The sequence below is a fragment of the Schistocerca piceifrons genome, chromosome 8, assembly GCF_021461385.2.
Source record: "Schistocerca piceifrons isolate TAMUIC-IGC-003096 chromosome 8, iqSchPice1.1, whole genome shotgun sequence".
Classification (NCBI taxonomy): Eukaryota; Metazoa; Arthropoda; class Insecta; order Orthoptera; family Acrididae; genus Schistocerca; species Schistocerca piceifrons.
In genome coordinates, this window is record NC_060145.1 from 435,157,539 (window position 1) to 435,175,213 (window position 17,675).

The 17,675-nt window shown below is 50.5% G+C and overlaps 30 non-coding genes across 30 annotated transcripts; 8 read left to right on the plus strand and 22 right to left on the minus strand.

Moving 5' to 3' along the window:
• Positions 1 to 447: 447 nt before the first annotated feature.
• Positions 448 to 521, minus strand: Trnad-guc. Its single transcript has one exon. It is a non-coding gene; the product is annotated as a tRNA-Asp (tRNA).
• Positions 522 to 628: 107 nt separating this feature from the next.
• Trnad-guc lies at positions 629 to 700 on the minus strand. Its single transcript has one exon. It is a non-coding gene; the product is annotated as a tRNA-Asp (tRNA).
• A 107-nt stretch (positions 701 to 807) lies between these two features.
• On the minus strand, positions 808 to 899 carry Trnai-uau. Its single transcript is given in 2 exon segments — positions 808 to 843; positions 862 to 899. It is a non-coding gene; the product is annotated as a tRNA-Ile (tRNA).
• A 378-nt stretch (positions 900 to 1,277) lies between these two features.
• Trnar-acg lies at positions 1,278 to 1,350 on the plus strand. The gene has a single exon. It is a non-coding gene; the product is annotated as a tRNA-Arg (tRNA).
• Positions 1,351 to 1,952: 602 nt separating this feature from the next.
• On the minus strand, positions 1,953 to 2,026 carry Trnad-guc. Its single transcript has one exon. It is a non-coding gene; the product is annotated as a tRNA-Asp (tRNA).
• Positions 2,027 to 2,133: 107 nt separating this feature from the next.
• On the minus strand, positions 2,134 to 2,205 carry Trnad-guc. The gene has a single exon. It is a non-coding gene; the product is annotated as a tRNA-Asp (tRNA).
• A 107-nt stretch (positions 2,206 to 2,312) lies between these two features.
• Positions 2,313 to 2,404, minus strand: Trnai-uau. Its single transcript is given in 2 exon segments — positions 2,313 to 2,348; positions 2,367 to 2,404. It is a non-coding gene; the product is annotated as a tRNA-Ile (tRNA).
• A 378-nt stretch (positions 2,405 to 2,782) lies between these two features.
• Positions 2,783 to 2,855, plus strand: Trnar-acg. Its single transcript has one exon. It is a non-coding gene; the product is annotated as a tRNA-Arg (tRNA).
• Positions 2,856 to 3,457: 602 nt separating this feature from the next.
• On the minus strand, positions 3,458 to 3,531 carry Trnad-guc. Its single transcript has one exon. It is a non-coding gene; the product is annotated as a tRNA-Asp (tRNA).
• A 107-nt stretch (positions 3,532 to 3,638) lies between these two features.
• Trnad-guc lies at positions 3,639 to 3,710 on the minus strand. The gene has a single exon. It is a non-coding gene; the product is annotated as a tRNA-Asp (tRNA).
• A 107-nt stretch (positions 3,711 to 3,817) lies between these two features.
• Positions 3,818 to 3,909, minus strand: Trnai-uau. Its single transcript is given in 2 exon segments — positions 3,818 to 3,853; positions 3,872 to 3,909. It is a non-coding gene; the product is annotated as a tRNA-Ile (tRNA).
• Positions 3,910 to 4,287: 378 nt separating this feature from the next.
• On the plus strand, positions 4,288 to 4,360 carry Trnar-acg. The gene has a single exon. It is a non-coding gene; the product is annotated as a tRNA-Arg (tRNA).
• Positions 4,361 to 4,964: 604 nt separating this feature from the next.
• Trnad-guc lies at positions 4,965 to 5,036 on the minus strand. The gene has a single exon. It is a non-coding gene; the product is annotated as a tRNA-Asp (tRNA).
• Positions 5,037 to 5,143: 107 nt separating this feature from the next.
• Positions 5,144 to 5,215, minus strand: Trnad-guc. The gene has a single exon. It is a non-coding gene; the product is annotated as a tRNA-Asp (tRNA).
• A 107-nt stretch (positions 5,216 to 5,322) lies between these two features.
• Trnai-uau lies at positions 5,323 to 5,414 on the minus strand. Its single transcript is given in 2 exon segments — positions 5,323 to 5,358; positions 5,377 to 5,414. It is a non-coding gene; the product is annotated as a tRNA-Ile (tRNA).
• A 378-nt stretch (positions 5,415 to 5,792) lies between these two features.
• Positions 5,793 to 5,865, plus strand: Trnar-acg. Its single transcript has one exon. It is a non-coding gene; the product is annotated as a tRNA-Arg (tRNA).
• Positions 5,866 to 6,467: 602 nt separating this feature from the next.
• Positions 6,468 to 6,541, minus strand: Trnad-guc. Its single transcript has one exon. It is a non-coding gene; the product is annotated as a tRNA-Asp (tRNA).
• Positions 6,542 to 6,648: 107 nt separating this feature from the next.
• Positions 6,649 to 6,720, minus strand: Trnad-guc. The gene has a single exon. It is a non-coding gene; the product is annotated as a tRNA-Asp (tRNA).
• A 107-nt stretch (positions 6,721 to 6,827) lies between these two features.
• Positions 6,828 to 6,919, minus strand: Trnai-uau. Its single transcript is given in 2 exon segments — positions 6,828 to 6,863; positions 6,882 to 6,919. It is a non-coding gene; the product is annotated as a tRNA-Ile (tRNA).
• Positions 6,920 to 7,297: 378 nt separating this feature from the next.
• On the plus strand, positions 7,298 to 7,370 carry Trnar-acg. The gene has a single exon. It is a non-coding gene; the product is annotated as a tRNA-Arg (tRNA).
• Positions 7,371 to 8,144: 774 nt separating this feature from the next.
• Trnad-guc lies at positions 8,145 to 8,216 on the minus strand. Its single transcript has one exon. It is a non-coding gene; the product is annotated as a tRNA-Asp (tRNA).
• A 6,019-nt stretch (positions 8,217 to 14,235) lies between these two features.
• On the plus strand, positions 14,236 to 14,308 carry Trnar-acg. Its single transcript has one exon. It is a non-coding gene; the product is annotated as a tRNA-Arg (tRNA).
• Positions 14,309 to 14,910: 602 nt separating this feature from the next.
• Positions 14,911 to 14,984, minus strand: Trnad-guc. The gene has a single exon. It is a non-coding gene; the product is annotated as a tRNA-Asp (tRNA).
• Positions 14,985 to 15,091: 107 nt separating this feature from the next.
• Positions 15,092 to 15,163, minus strand: Trnad-guc. Its single transcript has one exon. It is a non-coding gene; the product is annotated as a tRNA-Asp (tRNA).
• Positions 15,164 to 15,270: 107 nt separating this feature from the next.
• Positions 15,271 to 15,362, minus strand: Trnai-uau. Its single transcript is given in 2 exon segments — positions 15,271 to 15,306; positions 15,325 to 15,362. It is a non-coding gene; the product is annotated as a tRNA-Ile (tRNA).
• A 378-nt stretch (positions 15,363 to 15,740) lies between these two features.
• Trnar-acg lies at positions 15,741 to 15,813 on the plus strand. The gene has a single exon. It is a non-coding gene; the product is annotated as a tRNA-Arg (tRNA).
• Positions 15,814 to 16,415: 602 nt separating this feature from the next.
• Trnad-guc lies at positions 16,416 to 16,489 on the minus strand. Its single transcript has one exon. It is a non-coding gene; the product is annotated as a tRNA-Asp (tRNA).
• Positions 16,490 to 16,596: 107 nt separating this feature from the next.
• Trnad-guc lies at positions 16,597 to 16,668 on the minus strand. The gene has a single exon. It is a non-coding gene; the product is annotated as a tRNA-Asp (tRNA).
• A 107-nt stretch (positions 16,669 to 16,775) lies between these two features.
• Trnai-uau lies at positions 16,776 to 16,867 on the minus strand. The gene is given in 2 exon segments: positions 16,776 to 16,811; positions 16,830 to 16,867. It is a non-coding gene; the product is annotated as a tRNA-Ile (tRNA).
• A 378-nt stretch (positions 16,868 to 17,245) lies between these two features.
• Trnar-acg lies at positions 17,246 to 17,318 on the plus strand. Its single transcript has one exon. It is a non-coding gene; the product is annotated as a tRNA-Arg (tRNA).
• Positions 17,319 to 17,675: the final 357 nt, after the last annotated feature.

Consider the following 17,675-nt stretch of genomic DNA (forward strand, 5'->3'; position numbering starts at 1 on the left):
CAAAGTCGAGACAAGTCAAGCTGAGAGCTGTAGGAGATGATACGCAATTAAATACAGGCGTGTGAAAGCGACGCAGACAACACTTTCCAAGTGTCCCACGTCACGTGGCGAAGAGCCGGCGCAACCCCAGGCAGCAGAGTGGCGCAGTGGAAGCGTGCTGGGCCCATAACCCAGAGGTCCGTGGATCGAAACCACGCTCTGCTAAAATTATTTCTTTTGCGGACTGTGCCGAGCTCGATTATTACGCCCACAGCGTCGGCTGGGGTGCTTTGATACAGCGTTAACAGCATACCCCGCAGTTCTGAAATGTGAAGAATGCGAGAACCACTTCCTAAGTTGTAGCATTTTTTAAGATTTTGCGCCAACTACACTCCACGATCGCAAAGTTAATGCTCTTACGACCCACATACGCGCAACACTCGAACAGGGTTGTGAGATAAAAATCGCATCTACCCGGCGGGGAATCGAACCCCGGTCTCCCGCGTGACAGGCGGGGATACTAACCACTATACTACCGAGGATGCGGTGTAGACAGGTGCCTGTGTGCGAGAGATATGGTGCTAGTAGCCGCAAACGACCTACACTAAGTTCGGCGAGTGATAGAGCAGCAATTAAAAATCGGATGTGCCTCCCCGGCGGGGAATCGAACCCCGGTCTCCCGCGTGACAGGCGGGGATACTAACCACTATACTACCGAGGAAGACGCAGCTAGCGTCTCGAATGCACAATTATGTTACTCAAATAGCTGATACATCTCAAACCTAGCCTCCTGTTGCTGTCAGAGACAGCTGCTAAGAAATAAAAGTATGCCCCAGGTGAGGCTCGAACTCACAACCCCGGCATTGCTCACGGCTACTGCCTTATAAGTACCGTGCGCTAACCAATTGCGCCACTGGGGCTACAACAGAGTGCTTTCAGTTAGCGGTATTCACTTTGCTGCAATCCAGTGGTGGCCACAGAAACATACGATCGCCACCTGATGCCATACTGCGACTTTGGCACCTGACTACCAATGCTTCGTGCTATTCTTGTTTCATATGCTACGCTTACATGCACATCAACCGGCTCTCGTCGTCGAGAAAACGTGGGAAAACGCGCGCCTTGCCTTCTGCTACCTGTCGAACAGCGAGAGCAGATGCGTGGCAAGCTCTAAGCTCTGCAGGCGCACTGCGGCCACGCAGCTGCACGAAAGGTACCTTCCTTGGGAGCTTGCTCAGCCATGGAGAACACGTTTCTTAGCGAATTGCACTTGTCTCGTAGAAAGAAATGCTGCCACTGGCCCTGTGGCGCAACGGATAACGCGTCTGACTACGGATCAGAAGATTCCAGGTTCGAATCCTGGCAGGGTCGGCGTTTTGTTAGTTGCCGACGCGTAGCTGGGCAGTGGATTTCGTATGTCGCCGCACCGTGGAGTGCTTTGTTGCTCCTGTGCATCTCGCAGCTGCATGTCGAGTCGATCGTGGTAAATATCGCTGCCTGCAAGCGTCAGCGTAGCGTCAGTCGAGCAAAGTCGAGACAAGTCAAGCTGAGAGCTGTAGGAGATGATACGCAATTAAATACAGGCGTGTGAAAGCGACGCAGACAACACTTTCCAAGTGTCCCACGTCACGTGGCGAAGAGCCGGCGCAACCCCAGGCAGCAGAGTGGCGCAGTGGAAGCGTGCTGGGCCCATAACCCAGAGGTCCGTGGATCGAAACCACGCTCTGCTAAAATTATTTCTTTTGCGGACTGTGCCGAGCTCGATTATTACGCCCACAGCGTCGGCTGGGGTGCTTTGATACAGCGTTAACAGCATACCCCGCAGTTCTGAAATGTGAAGAATGCGAGAACCACTTCCTAAGTTGTAGCATTTTTTAAGATTTTGCGCCAACTACACTCCACGATCGCAAAGTTAATGCTCTTACGACCCACATACGCGCAACACTCGAACAGGGTTGTGAGATAAAAATCGCATCTACCCGGCGGGGAATCGAACCCCGGTCTCCCGCGTGACAGGCGGGGATACTAACCACTATACTACCGAGGATGCGGTGTAGACAGGTGCCTGTGTGCGAGAGATATGGTGCTAGTAGCCGCAAACGACCTACACTAAGTTCGGCGAGTGATAGAGCAGCAATTAAAAATCGGATGTGCCTCCCCGGCGGGGAATCGAACCCCGGTCTCCCGCGTGACAGGCGGGGATACTAACCACTATACTACCGAGGAAGACGCAGCTAGCGTCTCGAATGCACAATTATGTTACTCAAATAGCTGATACATCTCAAACCTAGCCTCCTGTTGCTGTCAGAGACAGCTGCTAAGAAATAAAAGTATGCCCCAGGTGAGGCTCGAACTCACAACCCCGGCATTGTTCACGGCTACTGCCTTATAAGTACCGTGCGCTAATCAATTGCGCCACTGGGGCTACAACAGAGTGCTTTCAGTTAGCGGTATTCACTTTGCTGCAATCCAGTGGTGGCCACAGAAACATACGATCGCCACCTGATGCCATACTGCGACTTTGGCACCTGACTACCAATGCTTCGTGCTATTCTTGTTTCATATGCTACGCTTACATGCACATCAACCGGCTCTCGTCGTCGAGAAAACGTGGGAAAACGCGCGCCTTGCCTTCTGCTACCTGTCGAACAGCGAGAGCAGATGCGTGGCAAGCTCTAAGCTCTGCAGGCGCACTGCGGCCACGCAGCTGCACGAAAGGTACCTTCCTTGGGAGCTTGCTCAGCCATGGAGAACACGTTTCTTAGCGAATTGCACTTGTCTCGTAGAAAGAAATGCTGCCACTGGCCCTGTGGCGCAACGGATAACGCGTCTGACTACGGATCAGAAGATTCCAGGTTCGAATCCTGGCAGGGTCGGCGTTTTGTTAGTTGCCGACGCGTAGCTGGGCAGTGGATTTCGTATGTCGCCGCACCGTGGAGTGCTTTGTTGCTCCTGTGCATCTCGCAGCTGCATGTCGAGTCGATCGTGGTAAATATCGCTGCCTGCAAGCGTCAGCGTAGCGTCAGTCGAGCAAAGTCGAGACAAGTCAAGCTGAGAGCTGTAGGAGATGATACGCAATTAAATACAGGCGTGTGAAAGCGACGCAGACAACACTTTCCAAGTGTCCCACGTCACGTGGCGAAGAGCCGGCGCAACCCCAGGCAGCAGAGTGGCGCAGTGGAAGCGTGCTGGGCCCATAACCCAGAGGTCCGTGGATCGAAACCACGCTCTGCTAAAATTATTTCTTTTGCGGACTGTGCCGAGCTCGATTATTACGCCCACAGCGTCGGCTGGGGTGCTTTGATACAGCGTTAACAGCATACCCCGCAGTTCTGAAATGTGAAGAATGCGAGAACCACTTCCTAAGTTGTAGCATTTTTTAAGATTTTGCGCCAACTACACTCCACGATCGCAAAGTTAATGCTCTTACGACCCACATACGCGCAACACTCGAACAGGGTTGTGAGATAAAAATCGCATCTACCCGGCGGGGAATCGAACCCCGGTCTCCCGCGTGACAGGCGGGGATACTAACCACTATACTACCGAGGATGCGGTGTAGACAGGTGCCTGTGTGCGAGAGATATGGTGCTAGTAGCCGCAAACGACCTACACTAAGTTCGGCGAGTGATAGAGCAGCAATTAAAAATCGGATGTGCCTCCCCGGCGGGGAATCGAACCCCGGTCTCCCGCGTGACAGGCGGGGATACTAACCACTATACTACCGAGGAAGACGCAGCTAGCGTCTCGAATGCACAATTATGTTACTCAAATAGCTGATACATCTCAAACCTAGCCTCCTGTTGCTGTCAGAGACAGCTGCTAAGAAATAAAAGTATGCCCCAGGTGAGGCTCGAACTCACAACCCCGGCATTGCTCACGGCTACTGCCTTATAAGTACCGTGCGCTAACCAATTGCGCCACTGGGGCTACAACAGAGTGCTTTCAGTTAGCGGTATTCACTTTGCTGCAATCCAGTGGTGGCCACAGAAACATACGATCGCCACCTGATGCCATACTGCGACTTTGGCACCTGACTACCAATGCTTCGTGCTATTCTTGTTTCATATGCTACGCTTACATGCACATCAACCGGCTCTCGTCGTCGAGAAAACGTGGGAAAACGCGCGCCTTGCCTTCTGCTACCTGTCGAACAGCGAGAGCAGATGCGTGGCAAGCTCTAAGCTCTGCAGGCGCACTGCGGCCACGCAGCTGCACGAAAGGTACCTTCCTTGGGAGCTTGCTCAGCCATGGAGAACACGTTTCTTAGCGAATTGCACTTGTCTCGTAGAAAGAAATGCTGCCACTGGCCCTGTGGCGCAACGGATAACGCGTCTGACTACGGTTCAGAAGATTCCAGGTTCGAATCCTGGCAGGGTCGGCGTTTTGTTAGTTGCCGACGCGTAGCTGGGCAGTGGATTTCGTATGTCGCCGCACCGTGGAGTGCTTTGTTGCTCCTGTGCATCTCGCAGCTGCATGTCGAGTCGATCGTGGTAAATATCGCTGCCTGCAAGCGTCAGCGTAGCGTCAGTCGAGCAAAGTCGAGACAAGTCAAGCTGAGAGCTGTAGGAGATGATACGCAATTAAATACAGGCGTGTGAAAGCGACGCAGACAACACTTTCCAAGTGTCCCACGTCACGTGGCGAAGAGCCGGCGCAACCCCAGGCAGCAGAGTGGCGCAGTGGAAGCGTGCTGGGCCCATAACCCAGAGGTCCGTGGATCGAAACCACGCTCTGCTAAAATTATTTCTTTTGCGGACTGTGCCGAGCTCGATTATTACGCCCACAGCGTCGGCTGGGGTGCTTTGATACAGCGTTAACAGCATACCCCGCAGTTCTGAAATGTGAAGAATGCGAGAACCACTTCCTAAGTTGTAGCATTTTTTAAGATTTTGCGCCAACTACACTCCACGATCGCAAAGTTAATGCTCTTACGACCCACATACGCGCAACACTCGAACAGGGTTGTGAGATAAAAATCGCATCTCCCCGGCGGGGAATCGAACCCCGGTCTCCCGCGTGACAGGCGGGGATACTAACCACTATACTACCGAGGATGCGGTGTAGACAGGTGCCTGTGTGCGAGAGATATGGTGCTAGTAGCCGCAAACGACCTACACTAAGTTCGGCGAGTGATAGAGCAGCAATTAAAAATCGGATGTGCCTCCCCGGCGGGGAATCGAACCCCGGTCTCCCGCGTGACAGGCGGGGATACTAACCACTATACTACCGAGGAAGACGCAGCTAGCGTCTCGAATGCACAATTATGTTACTCAAATAGCTGATACATCTCAAACCTAGCCTCCTGTTGCTGTCAGAGACAGCTGCTAAGAAATAAAAGTATGCCCCAGGTGAGGCTCGAACTCACAACCCCGGCATTGCTGACGGCTACTGCCTTATAAGTACCGTGCGCTAACCAATTGCGCCACTGGGGCTACAACAGAGTGCTTTCAGTTAGCGGTATTCACTTTGCTGCAATCCAGTGGTGGCCACAGAAACATACGATCGCCACCTGATGCCATACTGCGACTTTGGCACCTGACTACCAATGCTTCGTGCTATTCTTGTTTCATATGCTACGCTTACATGCACATCAACCGGCTCTCGTCGTCGAGAAAACGTGGGAAAACGCGCGCCTTGCCTTCTGCTACCTGTCGAACAGCGAGAGCAGATGCGTGGCAAGCTCTAAGCTCTGCAGGCGCACTGCGGCCACGCAGCTGCACGAAAGGTACCTTCCTTGGGAGCTTGCTCAGCCATGCAGAACACGTTTCTTAGCGAATTGCACTTGTCTCGTAGAAAGAAATGCTGCCACTGGCCCTGTGGCGCAACGGATAACGCGTCTGACTACGGTTCAGAAGATTCCAGGTTCGAATCCTGGCAGGGTCGGCGTTTTGTTAGTTGCCGACGCGTAGCTGGGCAGTGGATTTCGTATGTCGCCGCACCGTGGAGTGCTTTGTTGCTCCTGTGCATCTCGCAGCTGCATGTCGAGTCGATCGTGGTAAATATCGCTGCCTGCAAGCGTCAGCGTAGCGTCAGTCGAGCAAAGTCGAGACAAGTCAAGCTGAGAGCTGTAGGAGATGATACGCAATTAAATACAGGCGTGTGAAAGCGACGCAGACAACACTTTCCAAGTGTCCCACGTCACGTGGCGAAGAGCCGGCGCAACCCCAGGCAGCAGAGTGGCGCAGTGGAAGCGTGCTGGGCCCATAACCCAGAGGTCCGTGGATCGAAACCACGCTCTGCTAAAATTATTTCTTTTGCGGACTGTGCCGAGCTCGATTATTACGCCCACAGCGTCGGCTGGGGTGCTTTGATACAGCGTTAACAGCATACCCCGCAGTTCTGAAATGTGAAGAATGCGAGAACCACTTCCTAAGTTGTAGCATTTTTTAAGATTTTGCGCCAACTACACTCCACGATCGCAAAGTTAATGCTCTTACGACCCACATACGCGCAACACTCGAACAGGGTTGTGAGATAAAAATCGCATCTACCCGGCGGGGAATCGAACCCCGGTCTCCCGCGTGACAGGCGGGGATACTAACCACTATACTACCGAGGATGCGGTGTAGACAGGTGCCTGTGTGCGAGAGATATGGTGCTAGTAGCCGCAAACGACCTACACTAAGTTCGGCGAGTGATAGAGCAGCAATTAAAAATCGGATGTGCCTCCCCGGCGGGGAATCGAACCCCGGTCTCCCGCGTGACAGGCGGGGATACTAACCACTATACTACCGAGGAAGACGCAGCTAGCGTCTCGAATGCACAATTATGTTACTCAAATAGCTGATACATCTCAAACCTAGCCTCCTGTTGCTGTCAGAGACAGCTGCTAAGAAATAAAAGTATGCCCCAGGTGAGGCTCGAACTCACAACCCCGGCATTGCTCACGGCTACTGCCTTATAAGTACCGTGCGCTAACCAATTGCGCCACTGGGGCTACAACAGAGTGCTTTCAGTTAGCGGTATTCACTTTGCTGCAATCCAGTGGTGGCCACAGAAACATACGATCGCCACCTGATGCCATACTGCGACTTTGGCACCTGACTACCAATGCTTCGTGCTATTCTTGTTTCATATGCTACGCTTACATGCACATCAACCGGCTCTCGTCGTCGAGAAAACGTGGGAAAACGCGCGCCTTGCCTTCTGCTACCTGTCGAACAGCGAGAGCAGATGCGTGGCAAGCTCTAAGCTCTGCAGGCGCACTGCGGCCACGCAGCTGCACGAAAGGTACCTTCCTTGGGAGCTTGCTCAGCCATGGAGAACACGTTTCTTAGCGAATTGCACTTGTCTCGTAGAAAGAAATGCTGCCACTGGCCCTGTGGCGCAACGGATAACGCGTCTGACTACGGATCAGAAGATTCCAGGTTCGAATCCTGGCAGGGTCGGCGTTTTGTTAGTTGCCGACGCGTAGCTGGGCAGTGGATTTCGTATGTCGCCGCACCGTGGAGTGCTTTGTTGCTCCTGTGCATCTCGCAGCTGCATGTCGAGTCGATCGTGGTAAATATCGCTGCCTGCAAGCGTCAGCGTAGCGTCAGTCGAGCAAAGTCGAGACAAGTCAAGCTGAGAGCTGTAGGAGATTATACGCAATTAAATACAGGCGTGTGAAAGCGACGCAGACAACACTTTCCAAGTGTCCCACGTCACGTGGCGAAGAGCCGGCGCAACCCCAGGCAGCAGAGTGGCGCAGTGGAAGCGTGCTGGGCCCATAACCCAGAGGTCCGTGGATCGAAACCACGCTCTGCTAAAATTATTTCTTTTGCGGACTGTGCCGAGCTCGATTATTACGCCCACAGCGTCGGCTGGGGTGCTTTGATACAGCGTTAACAGCATACCCCGCAGTTCTGAAATGTGAAGAATGCGAGAACCACTTCCTAAGTTGTAGCATTTTTTAAGATTTTGCGCCAACTACACTCCACGATCGCAAAGTTAATGCTCTTACGACCCACATACGCGCAACACTCGAACAGGGTTGTGAGATAAAAATCGCATCTCCCCGGCGGGGAATCGAACCCCGGTCTCCCGCGTGGATACTAACCACTATACTACCGAGGATGCGCTGTAGACAGGTGCCTGTGTGCGAGAGATATGGTGCTAGTAGCCGCAAACGACCTACACTAAGTTCGGCGAGTGATAGAGCAGCAATTAAAAATCGGATGTGCCTCCCCGGCGGGGAATCGAACCCCGGTCTCCCGCGTGACAGGCGGGGATACTAACCACTATACTACCGAGGAAGACGCAGCTAGCGTCTCGAATGCACAATTATGTTACTCAAATAGCTGATACATCTCAAACCTAGCCTCCTGTTGCTGTCAGAGACAGCTGCTAAGAAATAAAAGTATGCCCCAGGTGAGGCTCGAACTCACAACCCCGGCATTGCTCACGGCTACTGCCTTATAAGTACCGTGCGCTAACCAATTGCGCCACTTTTTTTTTTTTTTTTTTTTTCTTTTTTTTTTTTTTTTTCTTAACCACTTTTTTTTTTTTTTTTAGTTTTTCCCCTTACAGCCCTCCTTGCGCTCTCCATGAATGCCGTCCTTGGCGAGCTTCATCAGCTATAGTCAAAAGAAATCAAAGTCTCCAGATTCACTGGCGTCGTACAACAGTACACAAAAAGAATACTGGTTCTTCCGGATTACAAGGAGTTCATTGCCTCGTCTTCTTTGTAATATAAGTGCAACGAAAAATAGAAATCTCTCTCAAAACAAGGGGAAAAAAAAATAATGTCTCTTCCCGCAAAAAACAAATAATGAGGAATAAGAAAGAAAAGAAAACCTCAGGTTCTTCAAGCGCCATAGGTGAAACGATAACGAAAATAGTATTCAGTGTTCGCTTGTACTTGGGAACTTCACCGTGGAAATGTTAACAGTAATGGCGGATTGACTTTAGAATCACCCAATTCCCTGTTTCTCAAACAGTATTTTTAACATGTTTCCAAAATCCCTTTTAATGTGCGGGAACTGGGTACTTCGCCAATATGCCGTTTCCATATAAGCAGTAAAGGCAGTAATATTGTCTTCTCCGTGGTTAGTGATGACGTAATTGACAAAATGACCCAGCATCCACATAACAGTATTGTTTTTCGTTGTGGGGTAATACCGTGTATCAGGCCACAGGAGGATATCAGTTGTATAAAGACTTTCAGTGCTACGTGTGAGCAGCGCCAATCGTTTCCGCACCCAATGCCAGTTGAACTGATGCCCGCAGCAAGTAAACCTGTGCCTCAGAGTGTCAACGAATCCACATTTGAGGCAGTTGTCAGTAGCACTTAAGCCAATGCGGTTGAGTTTTTCGTTGGTTGGAACAAGATTGTGGACAACTTTATACCAGGCGGAAATCACATCGGAGGAATGAATTTTTAGAGTAATATTGGTCCACACTGCCGTCCAGACGATTCTTGGGTAGTGCATTTCAATTGTAGTTGGAGCTTCGTACTTCTGCCACTGAGCAAGTAAGAACACTGTCGTGAGACAAGGACTTGTGAAAACACTGTCACCTAAGTAACTAATTTCGAGGTAATAAACACCGACATATTGCAATTGAAAGTTGAGTTTACCGATGTCAATTGGCGGTTTCATACATTTAGGGCGAACAATGCGAAACAGCTTCGATGTGATAGTATGGGGCATCGTGGTAATTATCGCAGTTGTTCGTTTTATATAGAGTGCTGTCGCCTTTCGACGGATATCATTGAGTCGTAGGCCCCCAGCTTGCACTGACTTAGACAGTGTGGTATAGGTTAACTTAAAAATATGACCGAGCCACACAAACCTGCTGGACAAACGCATGATCTTATGGGCTTGCATTTTGGGAAGAGGGAACACCTGAGCGACATAATAAGCTTTACAGAGTATGTAGGTATTCAAAATCCTGATCTTCTGGAGGATATTTGTCGATCGCCATGTGTTTTCCACTATAGCTCCCTGTATTCGATTGGCAGTAAGTTTCCAGTTTTTAGCTGCCATACGTAAGGGACACCTATCGATGATGATACCCAGAGCAACATGTTGTTCGACGATCTGCGCCCACGGTATAGCAAGAGATTCGAAGCCCCGTAAGCGTAGAACCTTACATTTACCCTCACTGAGTTTCGCCCCAGAAGCAGTGCTGTAAGTATCAACCTCAGCCCGCAATTGGGCCACTTCAGACTCATGACGTAGGATAACAGCAACATCATCGGCGTAAGCCCTCACAGTAAGATTGCTCCCTAAGACAGAAAGGCCACTTAATGTGAGACACAATCTCTTCAGAAATGGCTCGAGCGACAAAACAAAGAGCGACATCGACAACGGACTGCCTTGCGGTACACCGCGTCGTATGCTAACAGCCTGTGTCAGCTGACCGTTAACTGTGATCCTAGCAGTAATGCCGGTTATCATATTCCGAATGACTGCCACAGCTCGTTCTTCGAGTCCAATTCGTTGCAGGATGCGTTCTAAATAGTGATGACTAACGCGGTCAAAAGCTTTGCAAAAGTCAAGAAAAAGGAAAGCACATTTGATGTTGGTTACGGCCGCTACTGAAATAACGTCTCTGTACTCTGCAACCGGAGTCATAATGGATCTCCCTGGAAGGCAAGACTGATGTGAATGAATAACTTTCCCAAGGATGGGGGCCATTCTGCTATTAATCGCTCGGGCAATCGTTTTATAATCAAAGTTCAATAATGTGATTGGACGGAGATTATCAACTCGCTTGTGACCAGTTCTCTTCGGGACTAAAACAATTCTACCCACTTTCAAGTCGGCAGGAAGAGGACCACCACTCATGACTTCATTAACAATTTCAGTAAAAGTACCACCAAGGACATTCCAGAATTTGGTATAAAATTCCTTGGGCAAACCATCAGGACCAGGCGATTTAAAGGAAGGCGACTTGGAGATCAAGGCTAAAACTTCCTCGGGAGTGAAATCCGATAAAAAGTCGACATTGTCAGCAGGACTAATCGCCCTATCAAAAACATTGACCACTGCACTGACAGCAGGTTCATTGACAATCTCACTGGAATACAGTCGTTGGAAATGTTGGTGAATTTCACTAATAATGGCCGCTTGAGTAGAGAGTAATTCCCCATTATCTCTTTCCAAAACATCAATGAAAGCCCGGCGGCGGCGTGATAAATGCTTGAATAAATGGTACATAGATGTCATTTCGTCGGCTAAAACAGATTTAGGTTTGGATTTAACTTTCAGACCTTCCAATTGTTGACGCTTCAAGCTGACAAGTTTAGCCTTGACACGTTGAATTGATGGAAAGTTAGTGTTGGTCGCAGTGGATGAATCATACAATTGTCGCAACACAGTGTAGTAAAACTCAAAGGTCTTCTTGCAGGCGCGTGCTTTCTGAGCACTATAATAAATGAGACTTTTTCGAAGCTTTGGTTTGGCAACAGTGGTCCACCACATCGCTTTAGTCGGATAAAAAGTGATGGAACGCAAACAAGTTTCCCACACATGTCTGATAACGTCAAATAATTCAGCGTCCGCCAGATGCGATATGTTTAACATCCACGGGGAACGAAATAATTTGGTAGGCTGTCGATTTAAGTGAATTGTTGCCGCAACAGCGCAATGGTCGGTAAAACTAGCCGGGATTACGTCAACCGCTAGGAGTCGGTCACTGATACAGTCCGATAGATAAATTCTATCCAGACGGCTGCATGAAGTAACGGTGAAAAAAGTGAATTTAACTAAAGTAGGATACTGCAGTTCCCAAGCATCTTTCAGCTTAATATTCTTAACTAGCTCGTGCAGTTCTTTACAGTAGTTAAAATTAGGGGACTGATCGTTTTTACGTAGAACACAGTTAAAGTCACCTCCTATTATCAGGTTTTGAGGACTTCCCCGCAACAGATACGTAACATCCTCCTTATAAAAACGTGACCGTTCGAATTTGTTGCTGTTGCCTGACGGGGCATATAAGTTAACAAGGGTGACATCAAAAATTTTACAGCCCACTCCTCGACCGGAATCTAAAAACTCGATCTCCCCAACTGGAATACCTTCCCGTATTAAAAGTGCGGTACCTGTACTTTCCTCAGGAGCAACGTTTGATATGGTTTTAAAACCAGAGATGAAGAGATTCAAAACAGTAACTTCCTGTAACAACACAATATCAGCGTCAGATTCGTATAGAAACTGCTGTAGGGCCGCAATTTTGAGATCAGATCGAATCTTATTTATGTTCAGGGAGACGAATTTGTACGCTTGTGCCATTAGTACAGTGAGGTACGGAAAGGGTCACTAAACAACACTGGTCGCATTACAAGGGCATAGAAACTTCGGAATGGTCTGCATTGTCGGGAGGATCACGAACAGTCACTTGGGTGCCGTTGGGTTTGTTTTTCTTCCGTACTGCGTTGACGTTCGGTTGAACTTTGTTCCTACTACGTGCTCTGCTAGGGAACACATCGGCAGACGGAGGCGTGGGAGGGTCCTGAGTGACTTCGCAGTCCATAACGGGATGTGACGCCTCAGCCATCTGATCTGCAGAAAGAACTGACTCAGAAGATGGACAAGTTTGTTTGTTGTCACTAGCACGAACTACGTGTTTGTTTGTAGACGGACTTTGACTTCCTTCAGTTTGTACACAAACACTGCCTTCCTCGTTACGCTTATCGGGAGCACGCGCTTGTTGTGATTCGTCCTGTGGTGACGTCGTGACTTCAGGCGGCGGGCTCGGCTGTTGTGATGCCAAAGCTGCCTGTACGTCACTCGGAATGACGTCAATAGCCGCAACGTCGACAGCTGCGTGCGACGGTTCAGAAAAACGTGAGTTAATAACCGTAACCGGCATCTCTTTCGGGACGTCATGTTCTAATTCCTGGAAATCTTCGTCCGGACTATCATCATCACACGTTCGTCGCCGTTTGTGGCTCAGCAGCTGCACGTCAGATTTGGAAGCAGGCGGATCTGTAACCGGGTTTGAAGGAAAGGGTGGAAAGTCGGCAACAGGCAAACCAGGCTCCGGGGGCAATATTTCACTATCACTAGGGCGTTCGATGTCCGTGATTGGGGCCTCCCTAACAAGATCGGCCAATGTCAATTTTCTACGCTGTTCCAAAGTACTTTTGAGAACAAAGACACGTTTAGGGCAGTTCGTACGCAAGTGGCCAGTTTCGTTACAAATAAAGCATGTGCCTGGTTGCCCACTGTACGTGACATGCACTTTATACCCACAAACAATAAGATGGGAGGGGATATCTTGCTTGACGTGCATTTCGACTGACCGGACGCCACTAAAACACTGTAACCGATGTTGGCTAGACCAACGTTCGTTACGGATTTGCTTGACCTCCCCATACTTCGTCAAAATCTCACGTAAATAACAGTTTTCAACTTCCGGCGGCAGGTTGTACACACGGACATTTTTATATTCTACATCAGCATTGGATATGAGAACAGTACTCACCGAGGCGTCACGATGACGGAACTCAGCTCTGCTACCATGTTTTAACAGAATCCTCTCCAGTAACACAGGGTTTAACAACTTGACGAAGAAACAGTAGAGATCTGTGTCGTAATAGGCAGTATGAACCTGGTCAGACGTAATACCAATGACATCCACTATGAAATCGTGAACTTCCATGGAACTCGGTTGAACATGACGTGTAGACTTGTCAAATTCGAAACACAGAGTACATTTCCTTGGGAACAACCTGGACGACATATCCACTTACTAAACGGTCGAGACCGCTAACAAAGAACGACACAAAACACTAAAAGCGAAGTGAAGTGACGGAAACACAAGACAGCAAATCTAGCAAACAACGTAAACAACGAAAGCAGTCACGGCTTGCACACGCTATTGCGGAGCGAAGGCACAACACGTGCGACCTGCACGGCGTCGCAAGCGGAACTGTTATGCCACTGGGGCTACAGCAGAGTGCTTTCAGTTAGCGGTATTCACTTTGCTGCAATCCAGTGGTGGCCACAGAAACATACGATCGCCACCTGATGCCATACTGCGACTTTGGCACCTGACTACCAATGCTTCGTGCTATTCTTGTTTCATATGCTACGCTTACATGCACATCAACCGGCTCTCGTCGTCGAGAAAACGTGGGAAAACGCGCGCCTTGCCTTCTGCTACCTGTCGAACAGCGAGAGCAGATGCGTGGCAAGCTCTAAGCTCTGCAGGCGCACTGCGGCCACGCAGCTGCACGAAAGGTACCTTCCTTGGGAGCTTGCTCAGCCATGGAGAACACGTTTCTTAGCGAATTGCACTTGTCTCGTAGAAAGAAATGCTGCCACTGGCCCTGTGGCGCAACGGATAACGCGTCTGACTACGGATCAGAAGATTCCAGGTTCGAATCCTGGCAGGGTCGGCGTTTTGTTAGTTGCCGACGCGTAGCTGGGCAGTGGATTTCGTATGTCGCCGCACCGTGGAGTGCTTTGTTGCTCCTGTGCATCTCGCAGCTGCATGTCGAGTCGATCGTGGTAAATATCGCTGCCTGCAAGCGTCAGCGTAGCGTCAGTCGAGCAAAGTCGAGACAAGTCAAGCTGAGAGCTGTAGGAGATGATACGCAATTAAATACAGGCGTGTGAAAGCGACGCAGACAACACTTTCCAAGTGTCCCACGTCACGTGGCGAAGAGCCGGCGCAACCCCAGGCAGCAGAGTGGCGCAGTGGAAGCGTGCTGGGCCCATAACCCAGAGGTCCGTGGATCGAAACCACGCTCTGCTAAAATTATTTCTTTTGCGGACTGTGCCGAGCTCGATTATTACGCCCACAGCGTCGGCTGGGGTGCTTTGATACAGCGTTAACAGCATACCCCGCAGTTCTGAAATGTGAAGAATGCGAGAACCACTTCCTAAGTTGTAGCATTTTTTAAGATTTTGCGCCAACTACACTCCACGATCGCAAAGTTAATGCTCTTACGACCCACATACGCGCAACACTCGAACAGGGTTGTGAGATAAAAATCGCATCTACCCGGCGGGGAATCGAACCCCGGTCTCCCGCGTGACAGGCGGGGATACTAACCACTATACTACCGAGGATGCGGTGTAGACAGGTGCCTGTGTGCGAGAGATATGGTGCTAGTAGCCGCAAACGACCTACACTAAGTTCGGCGAGTGATAGAGCAGCAATTAAAAATCGGATGTGCCTCCCCGGCGGGGAATCGAACCCCGGTCTCCCGCGTGACAGGCGGGGATACTAACCACTATACTACCGAGGAAGACGCAGCTAGCGTCTCGAATGCACAATTATGTTACTCAAATAGCTGATACATCTCAAACCTAGCCTCCTGTTGCTGTCAGAGACAGCTGCTAAGAAATAAAAGTATGCCCCAGGTGAGGCTCGAACTCACAACCCCGGCATTGCTCACGGCTACTGCCTTATAAGTACCGTGCGCTAACCAATTGCGCCACTGGGGCTACAGCAGAGTGCTTTCAGTTAGCGGTATTCACTTTGCTGCAATCCAGTGGTGGCCACAGAAACATACGATCGCCACCTGATGCCATACTGCGACTTTGGCACCTGACTACCAATGCTTCGTGCTATTCTTGTTTCATATGCTACGCTTACATGCACATCAACCGGCTCTCGTCGTCGAGAAAACGTGGGAAAACGCGCGCCTTGCCTTCTGCTACCTGTCGAACAGCGAGAGCAGATGCGTGGCAAGCTCTAAGCTCTGCAGGCGCACTGCGGCCACGCAGCTGCACGAAAGGTACCTTCCTTGGGAGCTTGCTCAGCCATGGAGAACACGTTTCTTAGCGAATTGCACTTGTCTCGTAGAAAGAAATGCTGCCACTGGCCCTGTGGCGCAACGGATAACGCGTCTGACTACGGTTCAGAAGATTCCAGGTTCGAATCCTGGCAGGGTCGGCGTTTTGTTAGTTGCCGACGCGTAGCTGGGCAGTGGATTTCGTATGTCGCCGCACCGTGGAGTGCTTTGTTGCTCCTGTGCATCTCGCAGCTGCATGTCGAGTCGATCGTGGTAAATATCGCTGCCTGCAAGCGTCAGCGTAGCGTCAGTCGAGCAAAGTCGAGACAAGTCAAGCTGAGAGCTGTAGGAGATGATACGCAATTAAATACAGGCGTGTGAAAGCGACGCAGACAACACTTTCCAAGTGTCCCACGTCACGTGGCGAAGAGCCGGCGCAACCCCAGGCAGCAGAGTGGCGCAGTGGAAGCGTGCTGGGCCCATAACCCAGAGGTCCGTGGATCGAAACCACGCTCTGCTAAAATTATTTCTTTTGCGGACTGTGCCGAGCTCGATTATTACGCCCACAGCGTCGGCTGGGGTGCTTTGATACAGCGTTAACAGCATACCCCGCAGTTCTGAAATGTGAAGAATGCGAGAACCACTTCCTAAGTTGTAGCATTTTTTAAGATTTTGCGCCAACTACACTCCACGATCGCAAAGTTAATGCTCTTACGACCCACATACGCGCAACACTCGAACAGGGTTGTGAGATAAAAATCGCATCTACCCGGCGGGGAATCGAACCCCGGTCTCCCGCGTGACAGGCGGGGATACTAACCACTATACTACCGAGGATGCGGTGTAGACAGGTGCCTGTGTGCGAGAGATATGGTGCTAGTAGCCGCAAACGACCTACACTAAGTTCGGCGAGTGATAGAGCAGCAATTAAAAATCGGATGTGCCTCCCCGGCGGGGAATCGAACCCCGGTCTCCCGCGTGACAGGCGGGGATACTAACCACTATACTACCGAGGAAGACGCAGCTAGCGTCTCGAATGCACAATTATGTTACTCAAATAGCTGATACATCTCAAACCTAGCCTCCTGTTGCTGTCAGAGACAGCTGCTAAGAAATAAAAGTATGCCCCAGGTGAGGCTCGAACTCACAACCCCGGCATTGCTCACGGCTACTGCCTTATAAGTACCGTGCGCTAACCAATTGCGCCACTGGGGCTACAGCAGAGTGCTTTCAGTTAGCGGTATTCACTTTGCTGCAATCCAGTGGTGGCCACAGAAACATACGATCGCCACCTGATGCCATACTGCGACTTTGGCACCTGACTACCAATGCTTCGTGCTATTCTTGTTTCATATGCTACGCTTACATGCACATCAACCGGCTCTCGTCGTCGAGAAAACGTGGGAAAACGCGCGCCTTGCCTTCTGCTACCTGTCGAACAGCGAGAGCAGATGCGTGGCAAGCTCTAAGCTCTGCAGGCGCACTGCGGCCACGCAGCTGCACGAAAGGTACCTTCCTTGGGAGCTTGCTCAGCCATGGAGAACACGTTTCTTAGCGAATTGCACTTGTCTCGTAGAAAGAAATGCTGCCACTGGCCCTGTGGCGCAACGGATAACGCGTCTGACTACGGTTCAGAAGATTCCAGGTTCGAATCCTGGCAGGGTCGGCGTTTTGTTAGTTGCCGACGCGTAGCTGGGCAGTGGATTTCGTATGTCGCCGCACCGTGGAGTGCTTTGTTGCTCCTGTGCATCTCGCAGCTGCATGTCGAGTCGATCGTGGTAAATATCGCTGCCTGCAAGCGTCAGCGTAGCGTCAGTCGAGCAAAGTCGAGACAAGTCAAGCTGAGAGCTGTAGGAGATGATACGCAATTAAATACAGGCGTGTGAAAGCGACGCAGACAACACTTTCCAAGTGTCCCACGTCACGTGGCGAAGAGCCGGCGCAACCCCAGGCAGCAGAGTGGCGCAGTGGAAGCGTGCTGGGCCCATAACCCAGAGGTCCGTGGATCGAAACCACGCTCTGC